We start from the raw sequence: 13980 nt of genomic DNA, 5'->3' as shown, positions 1-13980 counted from the left end.
CTTTTCCACTTCGGATAATTTTTTTCCCCCGAAAATAAACTGAGTCCGGAGACTGGCGGTGCCATGCCGCATAGCGGAACAGCGTGTTGAATCCTACGCCAAAACGGCCCCGGCAGCGCGAATGTCTCGGGCCGTCGAGGTCTGCTGCTTTGTCATAAAAGGGAGTTTCGAAGGGCATGTCTTGGGAGCGATCATACCAGCACTAATGCACCGGATCCCATCAGAACTCCGCAGTTAAGCGTGCTTGGGCGAAAGTAGTACTAGGATGGGTGACCCCCTGGGAAGTCCTCGTGTTGCACCCTTTTTATTTTTTGCCCGCTTTTTTATTTTTTGATAATATTTATTTTTAATTTTTTGGCTTTTGGCTTTTTCTCTTCGGATAATTTTTTTCCCCCGACAATAAACTGAGTCCGGAGACTGGCGGTGCCATGCCGCATAGCGGGACCAGCGCGTTGAATCCTACGCCAGAACGGCCCCGGCAGCGCGAATGTCTCGGGCCGTCGAGGTCTGCTGCTTTGTCATAAAAGGGAGTTTCGAAGGGCATGTTGTGGGTGCGATCATACCAGCACTAATGCACCGGATCCCATCAGAACTCCGCAGTTAAGCGTGCTTGGGCGAGAGTAGTACTAGGATGGGTGACCCCCTGGGAATTCCTCGTGTTGCACCCCTTTTATTTTTTGCCCGCTTTTTTATTTTTTGATAACATTTATTTTTAATTTTTTGGCTTTTGGCTTTTCCTCTTCGGATAATTTTTTTCCCCCGAAAATAAACTGAGTCCGGAGACTGGCGGTGCCATGCCGCATAGCGGAACATCGCGTTGAATCATACGCCAGAACGGCCCCGGCAGCGCAAATGTCTCGGGCCGTCGAGGTCTGCTGCTTTGTCTTAAAAGGGAGTTTCGAAGGGCATGTCTTGGGTGCGATCATACCAGCACTGATGCACCGGATCCCATCAGAACTCCGCAGTTAAGCGTGCTTGGGCGAGAGTAGTACTCGGATGGGTGACCCCCTGGGAAGTCCTCGTGTTGCACCCTTTTTATTTTTTGCCCGCTTTTTTATTTTTTGATAATATTTATTTTTAATTTTTCGGCTTTTGGCTTTTCCTCTTCGGATAATTTTTTTTCCCCGACAATAAACTGAGTCCGGAGACTGGCGGTGCCATGCCGCATAGCGGGACCAGCGCGTTGAATCCTGCGCCAGAACGGCCCCGGCAGCGTGAATGTCTCGGGCCGTCGAGGTCTGCTGCTTTGTCATAAAAGGGAGTTTCGAAGGGCATGTCATGGGTGCGATCATACCAGCACTAATGCACCGGATCCCATCAGAACTCCGCAGTTAAGCGTGCTTGGGCGAGAGTTGTACTAGGATGGGTGACCCCCTGGGAAGTCCTCGTGTTGCACCCTTTTTATTTTTTGCCCGCTTTTTTATTTTTTGATAATATTTATTTTTAATTTTTCGGCTTTTGGCTTTTTCTCTTCGGATAATTTTTTTTTCCCGAAAATAAACTGAGTCCGGAGACTGGCGGTGCCATGCCGCATAGCGGAACAGCGCGTTGAATCCTACGCCAGAACGGCCCCGGCAGCGCGAATGTCTCGGGCCGTCGCGGTCTGCTGCTTTGTCATAAAAGGGAGTTTCGAAGGGCATGTCATGGGTGCGATCATACCAGCACTAATGCACCAGATCCCATCATAACTCCGCAGTTAAGCGTGCTTGGGCGAGAGAAGTACTAGGATGGGTGACCCCCTGGGAAGTCCTCGTGTTGCACCCTTTTTATTTTTTGCCCGCTTTTTTATTTTTTGATAATATTTATTTTTAATTTTTTGGTTTTTGGCTTTTCCACTTCGGATAATTTTTTCCCCCCGAAAATAAACCGAGTCCGGAGACTGGCGGTGCCATGCCGCATAGCGGAACAGCGCGTTGAATCCTACGCCAGAACGGCCCCGGCAGCGCGAATGTCTCGGGCCGTCGAGGTCTGCTGTTTTGTCATAAAAGGGAGTTTCGAAGGGCATGTCTTGGGTGCGATCATACCAGCACTAATGCACCGGATCCCATCAGAACTCCGCAGTTAAGCGTGCTTGGGCGAAAGTAGTACTAGGATGGGTGACCCCCTGGGAAGTCCTCGTGTTGCACCCTTTTTATTTTTTGCCCGCTTTTTTATTTTTTGATAATATTTATTTTTAATTTTTTGGCTTTTGGCTTTTCCTCTTCGGATAATTTTTTTCCTCCGACAATAAACTGAGTCCGGAGACTGGCGGTGCCATGCCGCATAGCGGGACCAGCGCGTTGAATCCTACGCCAGAACGGCCCCGGCAGCGCGAATGTCTCGGGCCGTCGAGGTCTGCTGCTTTGTCATAAAAGGGAGTTTCGAAGGGCATGTTATGGGTGCGTTCATACCAGCACTAATGCACCGGATCCCATCAGAACTCCGCAGTTAAGCGTGCTTGGGCGAGAGTAGTACTAGGATGGGTGACCCCCTGGGAAGTCCTCGTGTTGCACCCCTTTTATTTTTTGCCCGCTTTTTTATTTTTTCATAACATTTATTTTTAATTTTTTGGCTTTTGGCTTTTCCTCTTCGGATAATTTTTTTCCTCCGACAATAAACTGAGACCGGAGACTGGCGGTGCCATGCCGCATAGCGGGACCAGCGCGTTGAATCCTACGCCAGAACGGCCCCGGCAGCGCGAATGTCTCGGGCCGTCGAGGTCTGCTGCTTTATCTTAAAAGGGAGTTTCGAAGGGCATGTCTTGGGTGCGATCATACCAGCACTGATGCACCGGATCCCATCATAACTCCGCAGTTAAGCGTGCTTGGGCGAGAGAAGTACTAGGATGGGTGACCCTCTGGGAAGTCGTCGTGTTGCACCCTTTTTATTTTTTGCCCGCTTTTTTATTTTTTGATAATATTTATTTTTAATTTTTGGCTTTTGGCTTTTCCTCTTCGGATAATTTTTTCCCCCCGAAAATAAACTGAGTCCGGAGACTGGCGGTGCCATGCCGCATAGCGGAACAGCGCGTTGAATCCTACGCCAGAACGGCCCCGGTAGCGCGAATGTCTCGGGCCGTCGAGGTCTGCTGCTTTGTCATAAAAGGGAGTTTCGAAGGGCATGTCATGGGTGCGATCATACCAGCACTAATGCATAGGATCCCATCAGAACTCCGCAGTTAAGCGTGCTTGGGCGAGAGTAGTACTAGGATGGGTGACCCCCTGGGAAGTCCTCGTGTTGCACCCCTTTTATTTTTTGCCCGCTTTTTTATTTTTTGATAACATTTATTTTTTATTTTTCGGCTTTTGGCTTTTCCTCTTCGGATAATTTTTTTCCCCCGAAAATAAACTGAGTCCGGAGACTGGCGGTGCCATGCCGCATAGCGGAACAGCGTGTTGAATCCTACGCCAGAACGGCCCCGGCAGCGCGAATGTCTCGGGCCGTCGAGGTCTGCTGCTTTGTCATAAAAGGGAGTTTCGAAGGGCATGTATTGGGTGCGATCATACCAGCACTAATGCACCGGATCCCATCAGAACTCCGCAGTTAAGCGTGCTTGGGCGAGAGTAGTACTAGGATGGGTGACCCCCTGGGAAGTCCTCGTGTTGCACCCTTTTTATTTTTTGCCCGCTTTTTTATTTTTTGAAAATATTTATTTTTAATTTTTTGGCTTTTGGCTTTTCCTCTTCGGATAATTTTTTTCCCCCGACAATAAACTGAGTCCGGAGACTGGCGGTGCCATGCCGCATAGCGGAACAGCGCGTTGAATCCTACGCCAGAACGGCCCCGGTAGCGCGAATGTCTCGGGCCGTCGAGGTCTGCTGCTTTGTCATAAAAGGGAGTTTCGAAGGGCATGTCATGGGTGCGATCATACCAGCACTAATGCACAGGATCCCATCAGAACTCCGCAGTTAAGCGTGCTTGGGCGAGAGTAGTACTAGGATGGGTGACCCCCTGGGAAGTCCTCGTGTTGCACCCCTTTTATTTTTTGCCCGCTTTTTTATTTTTTGATAACATTTATTTTTTATTTTTCGGCTTTTGGCTTTTCCTCTTCGGATAATTTTTTTCCCCCGAAAATAAACTGAGTCCGGAGACTGGCGGTGCCATGCCGCATAGCGGAACAGCGTGTTGAATCCTACGCCAGAACGGCCCCGGCAGCGCGAATGTCTCGGGCCGTCGAGGTCTGCTGCTTTGTCATAAAAGGGAGTTTCGAAGGGCATGTCTTGGGTGCGATCATACCAGCACTAATGCACCGGATCCCATCAGAACTCCGCAGTTAAGCGTGCTTGGGCGAGAGTAGTACTAGGATGGGTGACCCCCTGGGAAGTCCTCGTGTTGCACCCTTTTTATTTTTTGCCCGCTTTTTTATTTTTTGAAAATATTTATTTTTAATTTTTTGGCTTTTGGCTTTTCCTCTTCGGATAATTTTTTTCCCCCGACAATAAACTGAGTCCGGAGACTGGCGGTGCCATGCCGCATAGCGGGACCAGCGCGTTGAATCCTACGCCAGAACGGCCCCGGCAGCGCGAATGTCTCGGGCCGTCGAGGTCTGCTGCTTTGTCATAAAAGGGAGTTTCGAAGGGCATATCATGGGTGCGATCATACCAGCACTAATGCACCGGATCCCATCAGAACTCCGCAGTTAAGCGTGCTTGGGCGAGAGTAGTACTAAGATGGGTGACCCCCTGGGAAGTCCTCGTGTTGCACCCCTTTTATTTTTTGCCCGCTTTTTTATTTTTTGATAACATTTATTTTTAATTTTTTGGCTTTTGGCTTTTCCTCTTCGGATAATTTTTTTCCCCCGAAAATAAACTGAGTCCGGAGACTCGCGGTGCCATGCCGCATAGCGGAACAGCGCGTTGAATCCTACGCCAGAACGGCCCCGGCAGCGCGAATGTCTCGGGCCGTCGAGGTCTGCTGCTTTGTCATAAAAGGGTGTTTCGATGGGCATGTCATGGGTGCGATCATACCAGCACTAATGCACCGGATCCCATCAGAACTCCGCAGTTAAGCGTGCTTGGGCGAGAGTAGTACTAGGATGGGTGACCCCCTGGGAAGTCCTCGTGTTGCACCCCTTTTATTTTTTGCCCGCTTTTTTATTTTTTGATAATATTTATTTTTAATTTTTCGGCTTTTGGCTTTTCCTCTTCGGATAATTTTTTTCCCCCGAAAATAAACTGAGTCCGGAGACTCGCGGTGCCATGCCGCATAGCGGAACAGCGCGTTGAATCCTACGCCAGAACGGCCCCGGCAGCGCGAATGTCTCGGGCCGTCGAGGTCTGCTGCTTTGTCATAAAAGGGAGTTTCGAAGGGCATGTCATGGGTGCGATCATACCAGCACTAATGCACCGGATCCCATCAGAACTCTGCAGTTAAGCGTGCTTGGGCGAGAGTAGTACTAGGATGGGTGACCCCCTGGGAAGTCCTCGTGTTGCACCCTTTTTATTTTTTTCTCCACTTTTTTATTTTTTGATAATATTTATTTTTAATTTTTCGGCTTTTGGCATTTCCTCTTCGGATAATTTTTTTCCCCCGACAATAAACTGAGTCCGGAGACTGGCGGTGCCATGCCGCATAGCGGGACCAGCGCGTTGAATCCTACGCCAGAACGGCCCCGGCAGCGCGAATGTCTCGGGCCGTCGAGGTCTGCTGCTTTGTCATAAAAGGGAGTTTCGAAGGGCATATCATGGGTGCGATCATACCAGCACTAATGCACCGGATCCCATCAGAACTCCGCAGTTAAGCGTGCTTGAGCGAGAGTAGTACTAAGATGGGTGACCCCCTGGGAAGTCCTCGTGTTGCACCCCTTTTATTTTTTGCCCGCTTTTTTATTTTTTGATAACATTTATTTTTAATTTTTTGGCTTTTGGCTTTTCCTCTTCGGATAATTTTTTTCCCCCGAAAATAAACTGAGTCCGGAGACTCGCGGTGCCATGCCGCATAGCGGAACAGCGCGTTGAATCCTACGCCAGAACGGCCCCGGCAGCGCGAATGTCTCGGGCCGTCGAGGTCTGCTGCTTTGTCATAAAAGGGTGTTTCGATGGGCATGTCATGGGTGCGATCATACCAGCACTAATGCACCGGATCCCATCAGAACTCCGCAGTTAAGCGTGCTTGGGCGAGAGTAGTACTAGGATGGGTGACCCCCTGGGAAGTCCTCGTGTTGCACCCTTTTTATTTTTTGCCCGCTTTTTTATTTTTTGATAATATTTATTTTTAATTTTTTGGCTTTTGGCTTTTCCTCTTCGGATAATTTTTTTCCTCCGACAATAAACTGAGTCCGGAGACTGGCGGTGCCATGCCGCATAGCGGGACCAGCGCGTTGAATCCTACGCCAGAACGGCCCCGGCAGCGCGAATGTCTCGGGCCGTCGAGGTCTGCTGCTTTGTCATAAAAGGGAGTTTCGAAGGGCATGTTATGGGTGCGTTCATACCAGCACTAATGCACCGGATCCCATCAGAACTCCGCAGTTAAGCGTGCTTGGGCGAGAGTAGTACTAGGATGGGTGACCCCCTGGGAAGTCCTCGTGTTGCACCCCTTTTATTTTTTGCCCGCTTTTTTATTTTTTCATAACATTTATTTTTAATTTTTTGGCTTTTGGCTTTTCCTCTTCGGATAATTTTTTTCCTCCAACAATAAACTGAGTCCGGAGACTGGCGGTGCCATGCCGTATAGCGGGACCAGCGCGTTGAATCCTACGCCAGAACGGCCCCGGCAGCGCGAATGTCTCGGGCCGTCGAGGTCTGCTGCTTTATCTTAAAAGGGAGTTTCGAAGGGCATGTCTTGGGTGCGATCATACCAGCACTGATGCACCGGATCCCATCATAACTCCGCAGTTAAGCGTGCTTGGGCGAGAGAAGTACTAGGATGGGTGACCCTCTGGGAAGTCGTCGTGTTGCACCCTTTTTATTTTTTGCCCGCTTTTTTATTTTTTGATAATATTTATTTTTAATTTTTTGGCTTTTGGCTTTTCCTCTTCGGATAATTTTTTTCCCCCGAAAATAAACTGAGTCCGGAGACTGGCGGTGCCATGCCGCATAGCGGAACAGCGCGTTGAATCCTACGCCAGAACGGCCCCGGCAGCGCGAATGTCTCGGGCCGTCGAGGTCTGCTGCTTTGTCATAAAAGGGAGTTTCGAAGGGCATGTCATGGGTGCGATCATACCAGCACTAATGCACCGGATCCCATCAGAACTCCGCAGTTAAGCGTGCTTGGGCGAGAGTAGTACTAGGATGGGTGACCCCCTGGGAAGTCCTCGTGTTGCACCCCTTTTATTTTTTGCCCGCTTTTTTATTTTTTGATAACATTTATTTTTTATTTTTCGGCTTTTGGCTTTTTCTCTTCGGATAATTTTTTTCCTCCGAAAATAAACTGAGTCCGGAGACTGGCGGTGCCATGCCGCATATCGGAACAGCGTGTTGAATCCTACGCCAGAACGGCCCCGGCAGCGCGAATGTCTCGGGCCGTCGAGGTCTGCTGCTTTGTCATAAAAGGGAGTTTCGAAGGGCATGTCTTGGGTGCGATCATACCAGCACTAATGCACCGGATCCCATCAGAACTCCGCAGTTAAGCGTGCTTGGGCGAGAGTAGTACTAGGATGGGTGACCCCCTGGGAAGTCCTCGTGTTGCACCCTTTTTATTTTTTGCCCGCTTTTTTATTTTTTGATAATATTTATTTTTAATTTTTTGGCTTTTGGCTTTTCCTCTTCGGATAATTTTTTTCCCCCGACAATAAACTGAGTCCGGAGACTGGCGGTGCCATGCCGCATAGCGGGACCAGCGCGTTGAATCCTACGCCAGAACGGCCCCGGCAGCGCGAATGTCTCGGGCCGTCGAGGTCTGCTGCTTTGTCATAAAAGGGAGTTTCGAAGGGCATATCATGGGTGCGATCATACCAGCACTAATGCACCGGATCCCATCAGAACTCCGCAGTTAAGCGTGTTTGGGCGAGAGTAGTACTAAGATGGGTGACCCCCTGGGAAGTCCTCGTGTTGCACCACTTTTATTTTTTGCCCGCTTTTTTATTTTTTGATAACATTTATTTTTTATTTTTCGGCTTTTGGCTTTTCCTCTTCGGATAATTTTTTTCCCCCGAAAATAAACTGAGTCCGGAGACTGGCGGTGCCATGCCGCATAGCGGAACAGCGTGTTGAATCCTACGCCAGAACGGCCCCGGCAGCGCGAATGTCTCGGGCCGTCGAGGTCTGCTGCTTTGTCATAAAAGGGAGTTTCGAAGGGCATGTCTTGGGTGCGATCATACCAGCACTAATGCACCGGATCCCATCAGAACTCCGCAGTTAAGCGTGCTTGGGCGAGAGTAGTACTAGGATGGGTGACCCCCTGGGAAGTCCTCGTGTTGCACCCTTTTTATTTTTTGCCCGCTTTTTTATTTTTTGATAATATTTATTTTTAATTTTTTGGCTTTTGGCTTTTCCTCTTCGGATAATTTTTTTCCCCCGACAATAAACTGAGTCCGGAGACTGGCGGTGCCATGCCGCATAGCGGGACCAGCGCGTTGAATCCTACGCCAGAACGGCCCCGGCAGCGCGAATGTCTCGGGCCGTCGAGGTCTGCTGCTTTATCTTAAAAGGGAGTTTCGAAGGGCATGTCTTGGGTGCGATCATACCAGCACTGATGCACCGGATCCCATCATAACTCCGCAGTTAAGCGTGCTTGGGCGAGAGAAGTACTAGGATGGGTGACCCTCTGGGAAGTCGTCGTGTTGCACCCTTTTTATTTTTTGCCCGCTTTTTTATTTTTTGATAATATTTATTTTTAATTTTTTGGCTTTTGGCTTTTCCTCTTCGGATAATTTTTTTCCCCCGAAAATAAACTGAGTCCGGAGACTGGCGGTGCCATGCCGCATAGCGGAACAGCGCGTTGAATCCTACGCCAGAACGGCCCCGGCAGCGCGAATGTCTCGGGCCGTCGAGGTCTGCTGCTTTGTCATAAAAGGGAGTTTCGAAGGGCATGTCATGGGTGCGATCATACCAGCACTAATGCACCGGATCCCATCAGAACTCCGCAGTTAAGCGTGCTTGGGCGAGAGTAGTACTAGGATGGGTGACCCCCTGGGAAGTCCTCGTGTTGCACCCCTTTTATTTTTTGCCCGCTTTTTTATTTTTTGATAACATTTATTTTTTATTTTTCGGCTTTTGGCTTTTTCTCTTCGGATAATTTTTTTCCTCCGAAAATAAACTGAGTCCGGAGACTGGCGGTGCCATGCCGCATATCGGAACAGCGTGTTGAATCCTACGCCAGAACGGCCCCGGCAGCGCGAATGTCTCGGGCCGTCGAGGTCTGCTGCTTTGTCATAAAAGGGAGTTTCGAAGGGCATGTCTTGGGTGCGATCATACCAGCACTAATGCACCGGATCCCATCAGAACTCCGCAGTTAAGCGTGCTTGGGCGAGAGTAGTACTAGGATGGGTGACCCCCTGGGAAGTCCTCGTGTTGCACCCTTTTTATTTTTTGCCCGCTTTTTTATTTTTTGATAATATTTATTTTTAATTTTTTGGCTTTTGGCTTTTCCTCTTCGGATAATTTTTTTCCCCCGACAATAAACTGAGTCCGGAGACTGGCGGTGCCATGCCGCATAGCGGGACCAGCGCGTTGAATCCTACGCCAGAACGGCCCCGGCAGCGCGAATGTCTCGGGCCGTCGAGGTCTGCTGCTTTGTCATAAAAGGGAGTTTCGAAGGGCATATCATGGGTGCGATCATACCAGCACTAATGCACCGGATCCCATCAGAACTCCGCAGTTAAGCGTGTTTGGGCGAGAGTAGTACTAAGATGGGTGACCCCCTGGGAAGTCCTCGTGTTGCACCACTTTTATTTTTTGCCCGCTTTTTTATTTTTTGATAACATTTATTTTTTATTTTTCGGCTTTTGGCTTTTCCTCTTCGGATAATTTTTTTCCCCCGAAAATAAACTGAGTCCGGAGACTGGCGGTGCCATGCCGCATAGCGGAACAGCGTGTTGAATCCTACGCCAGAACGGCCCCGGCAGCGCGAATGTCTCGGGCCGTCGAGGTCTGCTGCTTTGTCATAAAAGGGAGTTTCGAAGGGCATGTCTTGGGTGCGATCATACCAGCACTAATGCACCGGATCCCATCAGAACTCCGCAGTTAAGCGTGCTTGGGCGAGAGTAGTACTAGGATGGGTGACCCCCTGGGAAGTCCTCGTGTTGCACCCTTTTTATTTTTTGCCCGCTTTTTTATTTTTTGATAATATTTATTTTTAATTTTTTGGCTTTTGGCTTTTCCTCTTCGGATAATTTTTTTCCCCCGACAATAAACTGAGTCCGGAGACTGGCGGTGCCATGCCGCATAGCGGGACCAGCGCGTTGAATCCTACGCCAGAACGGCCCCGGCAGCGCGAATGTCTCGGGCCGTCGAGGTCTGCTGCTTTGTCATAAAAGGGAGTTTCGAAGGGCATATCATGGGTGCGATCATACCAGCACTAATGCACCGGATCCCATCAGAACTCCGCAGTTAAGCGTGCTTGGGCGAGAGTAGTACTAAGATGGGTGACCCCCTGGGAAGTCCTCGTGTTGCACCCCTTTTATTTTTTGCCCGCTTTTTTATTTTTTGATAACATTTATTTTTAATTTTTTGGCTTTTGGCTTTTCCTCTTCGGATAATTTTTTTCCCCCGAAAATAAACTGAGTCCGGAGACTCGCGGTGCCATGCCGCATAGCGGAACAGCGCGTTGAATCCTACGCCAGAACGGCCCCGGCAGCGCGAATGTCTCGGGCCGTCGAGGTCTGCTGCTTTGTCATAAAAGGGTGTTTCGATGGGCATGTCATGGGTGCGATCATACCAGCACTAATGCACCGGATCCCATCAGAACTCCGCAGTTAAGCGTGCTTGGGCGAGAGTAGTACTAGGATGGGTGACCCCCTGGGAAGTCCTCGTGTTGCACCCCTTTTATTTTTTGCCCGCTTTTTTATTTTTTGATAATATTTATTTTTAATTTTTCGGCTTTTGGCTTTTCCTCTTCGGATAATTTTTTTTCCCCGAAAATAAACTGAGTCCGGAGACTCGCGGTGCCATGCCGCATAGCGGAACAGCGCGTTGAATCCTACGCCAGAACGGCCCCGGCAGCGCGAATGTCTCGGGCCGTCGAGGTCTGCTGCTTTGTCATAAAAGGGAGTATCGAAGGGCATGTCATGGGTGCGATCATACCAGCACTAATGCACCGGATCCCATCAGAACTCTGCAGTTAAGCGTGCTTGGGCGAGAGTAGTACTAGGATGGGTGACCCCCTGGGAAGTCCTCGTGTTGCACCCTTTTTATTTTTTTCTCCACTTTTTTATTTTTTGATAATATTTATTTTTAATTTTTCGGCTTTTGGCATTTCCTCTTCGGATAATTTTTTTCCCCGGACAATAAACTGAGTCCGGAGACTGGCGGTGCCATGCCGCATAGCGGGACCAGCGCGTTGAATCCTACGCCAGAACGGCCCCGGCAGCGCGAATGTCTCGGGCCGTCGAGGTCTGCTGCTTTGTCATAAAAGGGAGTTTCGAAGGGCATATCATGGGTGCGATCATACCAGCACTAATGCACCGGATCCCATCAGAACTCCGCAGTTAAGCGTGCTTGAGCGAGAGTAGTACTAAGATGGGTGACCCCCTGGGAAGTCCTCGTGTTGCACCCCTTTTATTTTTTGCCCGCTTTTTTATTTTTTGATAACATTTATTTTTAATTTTTTGGCTTTTGGCTTTTCCTCTTCGGATAATTTTTTTCCCCCGAAAATAAACTGAGTCCGGAGACTCGCGGTGCCATGCCGCATAAAGGAACAGCGCGTTGAATCCTACGCCAGAACGGCCCCGGCAGCGCGAATGTCTCGGGCCGTCGAGGTCTGCTGCTTTGTCATAAAAGGGTGTTTCGATGGGCATGTCATGGGTGCGATCATACCAGCACTAATGCACCGGATCCCATCAGAACTCCGCAGTTAAGCGTGCTTGGGCGAGAGTAGTACTAGGATGGGTGACCCCCTGGAAAGTCCTCGTGTTGCACCCCTTTTATTTTTTGCCCGCTTTTTTATTTTTTGATAATATTTATTTTTAATTTTTCGGCTTTTGGCTTTTCCTCTTCGGATAATTTTTTTTCCCCGAAAATAAACTGAGTCCGGAGACTCGCGGTGCCATGCCGCATAGCGGAACAGCGCGTTGAATCCTACGCCAGAACGGCCCCGGCAGCGCGAATGTCTCGGGCCGTCGAGGTCTGCTGCTTTGTCATAAAAGGGAGTTTCGAAGGGCATGTCATGGGTGCGATCATACCAGCACTAATGCACCGGATCCCATCAGAACTCCGCAGTTAAGCGTGCTTGGGCGAGAGTAGTACTAGGATGGGTGACCCCCTGGGAAGTCCTCGTGTTGCACCCTTTTTATTTTTTTCTCCACTTTTTTATTTTTTGATAATATTTATTTTTAATTTTTCGGCTTTTGGCATTTCCTCTTCGGATAATTTTTTTCCCCCGAAAATAAACTGAGTCCGGAGACTGGCGGTGCCATGCCGCATAGCGGGACCAGCGCGTTGAATCCTACGCCAGAACGGCCCCGGCGGCGCGAATGTCTCGGGCCGTCGAGTTCTGCTGCTTTGTCATAAAAGGGAGTTTCGATGGGCATGTCATGGGTGCGATCATACCAGCACTAATGCACCGGATCCCATCAGAACTCCGCAGTTAAGCGTGCTTGGGCGAGAGTAGTACTAGGATGGGTGACCCCCTGGGAAGTCCTCGTGTTGCACCCCTTTTATTTTTTGCCCGCTTTTTTATTTTTTGATAATATTTATTTTTAATTTTTCGGCTTTTGGCTTTTCCTCTTCGGATAATTTGTTTTCCCCGACAATAAACTGAGTCCGGAGACTGGCGGTGCCATGCCGCATAGCGGGACCAGCGCGTTGAATCCTACGCCAGAACGGCCCCGGCAGCGTGAATGTCTCGGGCCGTCGAGGTCTGCTGCTTTGTCATAAAAGGGAGTTTCGAAGGGCATGTCATGGGTGCGATCATACCAGCACTAATGCACCGGATCCCATCAGAACTCCGCAGTAAAGCGTGCTTGGGCGAGAGTTGTACTAGGATGGGTGACCCCCTGGGAAGTCCTCGTGTTGCACCCTTTTTATTTTTTGCCCGCTTTTTTATTTTTTGATAATATTTATTTTTAATTTTTCGGCTTTTGGCTTTTCCTCTTCGGATAATTTTTTTTTTCCGAAAATAAACTGAGTCCGGAGACTGGCGGTGCCATGCCGCATAGCGGAACAGCGCGTTGAATCCTACGCCAGAACGGCCCCGGCAGCGCGAATGTCTCGGACCGTCGCGGTCTGCTGCTTTGTCATAAAAGGGAGTTTCGAAGGGCATGTCATGGGTGCGATCATACCAGCACTAATGCACCGGATCCCATCATAACTCCGCAGTTAAGCGTGCTTGGGCGGGAGAAGTACTAGGATGGGTGACCCCCGGGAAGTCCTCGTGTTGCACCCTTTTTATTTTTTGCCCGCTTTTTTATTTTTTGATAATATTTATTTTTAATTTTTTGGCTTTTGGCTTTTCCACTTCGGATAATTTTTTCCCCCCGAAAATAAACTGAGTCCGGAGACTGGCGGTGCCATGCCGCATAGCGGAACAGCGCGTTGAATCCTACGCCAGAACGGCCCCGGCAGCGCGAATGTCTCGGGCCGTCGAGGTCTGCTGCTTTGCCATAAAAGGGTGTTTCGATGGGCATGTCATGGGTGCGACCATACCAGCACTAATGCACCGGATCCCATCAGAACTCCGCAGTTAAGCGTGCTTGGGCGAGAGTAGTACTAGGATGGGTGACCCCCTGGGAAGTCCTCGTGTTGCACCCCTTTTATTTTTTGCCCGCTTTTTTATTTTTTGATAATATTTATTTTTAATTTTTTGGCTTTTGGCTTTACCTCTTCGGATAATTTTTCCCCCCCGAAAATAAACTGAGTCCGGAGACTGGCGGTGCCATGCCGCATAGCGGAACAGCGCGTTGAATCC

General features: G+C 49.4%; 37 non-coding genes and 1 pseudogene across 37 annotated transcripts; all 38 read left to right on the top strand.

Moving 5' to 3' along the window:
- The first annotated feature begins 183 nt into the window (after nucleotides 1-183).
- Nucleotides 184-302, top strand: LOC149755959 (5S ribosomal RNA). Its single transcript, XR_016406447.1, has one exon. It is a non-coding gene; the product is annotated as a 5S ribosomal RNA (ribosomal RNA).
- Nucleotides 303-549: 247 nt separating this feature from the next.
- LOC149755958 (5S ribosomal RNA) lies at nucleotides 550-668 on the top strand. The gene has a single exon (XR_016410587.1). It is a non-coding gene; the product is annotated as a 5S ribosomal RNA (ribosomal RNA).
- Nucleotides 669-914: 246 nt separating this feature from the next.
- Nucleotides 915-1033, top strand: LOC149755957 (5S ribosomal RNA). The gene has a single exon (XR_016400477.1). It is a non-coding gene; the product is annotated as a 5S ribosomal RNA (ribosomal RNA).
- A 247-nt stretch (nucleotides 1034-1280) lies between these two features.
- LOC149755956 (5S ribosomal RNA) lies at nucleotides 1281-1399 on the top strand. The gene has a single exon (XR_016401605.1). It is a non-coding gene; the product is annotated as a 5S ribosomal RNA (ribosomal RNA).
- A 246-nt stretch (nucleotides 1400-1645) lies between these two features.
- LOC149755955 (5S ribosomal RNA) lies at nucleotides 1646-1764 on the top strand. The gene has a single exon (XR_016408662.1). It is a non-coding gene; the product is annotated as a 5S ribosomal RNA (ribosomal RNA).
- Nucleotides 1765-2010: 246 nt separating this feature from the next.
- On the top strand, nucleotides 2011-2129 carry LOC149755954 (5S ribosomal RNA). Its single transcript, XR_016403532.1, has one exon. It is a non-coding gene; the product is annotated as a 5S ribosomal RNA (ribosomal RNA).
- Nucleotides 2130-2376: 247 nt separating this feature from the next.
- On the top strand, nucleotides 2377-2495 carry LOC149755953 (5S ribosomal RNA). Its single transcript, XR_016402732.1, has one exon. It is a non-coding gene; the product is annotated as a 5S ribosomal RNA (ribosomal RNA).
- Nucleotides 2496-2742: 247 nt separating this feature from the next.
- Nucleotides 2743-2861, top strand: LOC149755952 (5S ribosomal RNA). The gene has a single exon (XR_016409028.1). It is a non-coding gene; the product is annotated as a 5S ribosomal RNA (ribosomal RNA).
- Nucleotides 2862-3106: 245 nt separating this feature from the next.
- Nucleotides 3107-3225, top strand: LOC149755951 (5S ribosomal RNA). Its single transcript, XR_016406729.1, has one exon. It is a non-coding gene; the product is annotated as a 5S ribosomal RNA (ribosomal RNA).
- A 246-nt stretch (nucleotides 3226-3471) lies between these two features.
- On the top strand, nucleotides 3472-3590 carry LOC149755950 (5S ribosomal RNA). The gene has a single exon (XR_016411739.1). It is a non-coding gene; the product is annotated as a 5S ribosomal RNA (ribosomal RNA).
- A 246-nt stretch (nucleotides 3591-3836) lies between these two features.
- LOC149755949 (5S ribosomal RNA) lies at nucleotides 3837-3955 on the top strand. The gene has a single exon (XR_016403842.1). It is a non-coding gene; the product is annotated as a 5S ribosomal RNA (ribosomal RNA).
- Nucleotides 3956-4201: 246 nt separating this feature from the next.
- Nucleotides 4202-4320, top strand: LOC149755948 (5S ribosomal RNA). Its single transcript, XR_016411738.1, has one exon. It is a non-coding gene; the product is annotated as a 5S ribosomal RNA (ribosomal RNA).
- A 247-nt stretch (nucleotides 4321-4567) lies between these two features.
- On the top strand, nucleotides 4568-4686 carry LOC149755947 (5S ribosomal RNA). The gene has a single exon (XR_016412801.1). It is a non-coding gene; the product is annotated as a 5S ribosomal RNA (ribosomal RNA).
- Nucleotides 4687-4932: 246 nt separating this feature from the next.
- Nucleotides 4933-5051, top strand: LOC149755946 (5S ribosomal RNA). Its single transcript, XR_016411666.1, has one exon. It is a non-coding gene; the product is annotated as a 5S ribosomal RNA (ribosomal RNA).
- A 246-nt stretch (nucleotides 5052-5297) lies between these two features.
- LOC149755945 (5S ribosomal RNA) lies at nucleotides 5298-5416 on the top strand. The gene has a single exon (XR_016401692.1). It is a non-coding gene; the product is annotated as a 5S ribosomal RNA (ribosomal RNA).
- Nucleotides 5417-5664: 248 nt separating this feature from the next.
- Nucleotides 5665-5783, top strand: LOC149755944 (5S ribosomal RNA). The gene has a single exon (XR_016404169.1). It is a non-coding gene; the product is annotated as a 5S ribosomal RNA (ribosomal RNA).
- A 246-nt stretch (nucleotides 5784-6029) lies between these two features.
- Nucleotides 6030-6148, top strand: LOC149755943 (5S ribosomal RNA). Its single transcript, XR_016411737.1, has one exon. It is a non-coding gene; the product is annotated as a 5S ribosomal RNA (ribosomal RNA).
- A 247-nt stretch (nucleotides 6149-6395) lies between these two features.
- Nucleotides 6396-6514, top strand: LOC149755942 (5S ribosomal RNA). The gene has a single exon (XR_016402731.1). It is a non-coding gene; the product is annotated as a 5S ribosomal RNA (ribosomal RNA).
- A 247-nt stretch (nucleotides 6515-6761) lies between these two features.
- Nucleotides 6762-6880, top strand: LOC149755941 (5S ribosomal RNA). Its single transcript, XR_016409027.1, has one exon. It is a non-coding gene; the product is annotated as a 5S ribosomal RNA (ribosomal RNA).
- A 246-nt stretch (nucleotides 6881-7126) lies between these two features.
- On the top strand, nucleotides 7127-7245 carry LOC149755940 (5S ribosomal RNA). The gene has a single exon (XR_016411660.1). It is a non-coding gene; the product is annotated as a 5S ribosomal RNA (ribosomal RNA).
- A 246-nt stretch (nucleotides 7246-7491) lies between these two features.
- LOC149755939 (5S ribosomal RNA) lies at nucleotides 7492-7610 on the top strand. Its single transcript, XR_016411736.1, has one exon. It is a non-coding gene; the product is annotated as a 5S ribosomal RNA (ribosomal RNA).
- Nucleotides 7611-7857: 247 nt separating this feature from the next.
- LOC149755938 (5S ribosomal RNA) lies at nucleotides 7858-7976 on the top strand. Its single transcript, XR_016405018.1, has one exon. It is a non-coding gene; the product is annotated as a 5S ribosomal RNA (ribosomal RNA).
- Nucleotides 7977-8222: 246 nt separating this feature from the next.
- On the top strand, nucleotides 8223-8341 carry LOC149755937 (5S ribosomal RNA). The gene has a single exon (XR_016411735.1). It is a non-coding gene; the product is annotated as a 5S ribosomal RNA (ribosomal RNA).
- A 247-nt stretch (nucleotides 8342-8588) lies between these two features.
- LOC149755936 (5S ribosomal RNA) lies at nucleotides 8589-8707 on the top strand. Its single transcript, XR_016409026.1, has one exon. It is a non-coding gene; the product is annotated as a 5S ribosomal RNA (ribosomal RNA).
- A 246-nt stretch (nucleotides 8708-8953) lies between these two features.
- LOC149755935 (5S ribosomal RNA) lies at nucleotides 8954-9072 on the top strand. The gene has a single exon (XR_016411649.1). It is a non-coding gene; the product is annotated as a 5S ribosomal RNA (ribosomal RNA).
- Nucleotides 9073-9318: 246 nt separating this feature from the next.
- On the top strand, nucleotides 9319-9437 carry LOC149755934 (5S ribosomal RNA). The gene has a single exon (XR_016411734.1). It is a non-coding gene; the product is annotated as a 5S ribosomal RNA (ribosomal RNA).
- Nucleotides 9438-9684: 247 nt separating this feature from the next.
- Nucleotides 9685-9803, top strand: LOC149755933 (5S ribosomal RNA). Its single transcript, XR_016405017.1, has one exon. It is a non-coding gene; the product is annotated as a 5S ribosomal RNA (ribosomal RNA).
- Nucleotides 9804-10049: 246 nt separating this feature from the next.
- On the top strand, nucleotides 10050-10168 carry LOC149755932 (5S ribosomal RNA). The gene has a single exon (XR_016411733.1). It is a non-coding gene; the product is annotated as a 5S ribosomal RNA (ribosomal RNA).
- Nucleotides 10169-10415: 247 nt separating this feature from the next.
- Nucleotides 10416-10534, top strand: LOC149755931 (5S ribosomal RNA). The gene has a single exon (XR_016412800.1). It is a non-coding gene; the product is annotated as a 5S ribosomal RNA (ribosomal RNA).
- A 246-nt stretch (nucleotides 10535-10780) lies between these two features.
- Nucleotides 10781-10899, top strand: LOC149755930 (5S ribosomal RNA). The gene has a single exon (XR_016411638.1). It is a non-coding gene; the product is annotated as a 5S ribosomal RNA (ribosomal RNA).
- A 246-nt stretch (nucleotides 10900-11145) lies between these two features.
- LOC149755929 (5S ribosomal RNA) lies at nucleotides 11146-11264 on the top strand. The gene has a single exon (XR_016401691.1). It is a non-coding gene; the product is annotated as a 5S ribosomal RNA (ribosomal RNA).
- A 248-nt stretch (nucleotides 11265-11512) lies between these two features.
- Nucleotides 11513-11631, top strand: LOC149755928 (5S ribosomal RNA). The gene has a single exon (XR_016404168.1). It is a non-coding gene; the product is annotated as a 5S ribosomal RNA (ribosomal RNA).
- A 246-nt stretch (nucleotides 11632-11877) lies between these two features.
- LOC149755927 (5S ribosomal RNA) lies at nucleotides 11878-11996 on the top strand. The gene has a single exon (XR_016403105.1). It is a non-coding gene; the product is annotated as a 5S ribosomal RNA (ribosomal RNA).
- Nucleotides 11997-12242: 246 nt separating this feature from the next.
- On the top strand, nucleotides 12243-12361 carry LOC149755926 (5S ribosomal RNA). Its single transcript, XR_016411731.1, has one exon. It is a non-coding gene; the product is annotated as a 5S ribosomal RNA (ribosomal RNA).
- Nucleotides 12362-12609: 248 nt separating this feature from the next.
- On the top strand, nucleotides 12610-12728 carry LOC149755925 (5S ribosomal RNA). Its single transcript, XR_016411627.1, has one exon. It is a non-coding gene; the product is annotated as a 5S ribosomal RNA (ribosomal RNA).
- Nucleotides 12729-12975: 247 nt separating this feature from the next.
- LOC149755924 (5S ribosomal RNA) lies at nucleotides 12976-13094 on the top strand. Its single transcript, XR_016404044.1, has one exon. It is a non-coding gene; the product is annotated as a 5S ribosomal RNA (ribosomal RNA).
- Nucleotides 13095-13340: 246 nt separating this feature from the next.
- LOC149755923 (5S ribosomal RNA) lies at nucleotides 13341-13458 on the top strand (annotated as a pseudogene).
- Nucleotides 13459-13704: 246 nt separating this feature from the next.
- Nucleotides 13705-13823, top strand: LOC149755922 (5S ribosomal RNA). The gene has a single exon (XR_016410472.1). It is a non-coding gene; the product is annotated as a 5S ribosomal RNA (ribosomal RNA).
- The last annotated feature ends 157 nt before the right edge of the window (nucleotides 13824-13980 follow it).

The sequence above is a fragment of the Phoenix dactylifera genome, chromosome 4, assembly GCF_051530095.1.
Source record: "Phoenix dactylifera cultivar Ajwa chromosome 4, Ajwa_hap1_PhDact_Kaust_v1.1, whole genome shotgun sequence".
NCBI classification, from domain to species: Eukaryota; Viridiplantae; Streptophyta; class Magnoliopsida; order Arecales; family Arecaceae; genus Phoenix; species Phoenix dactylifera.
This window is presented reverse-complemented; position numbering and strand designations above follow the sequence as displayed.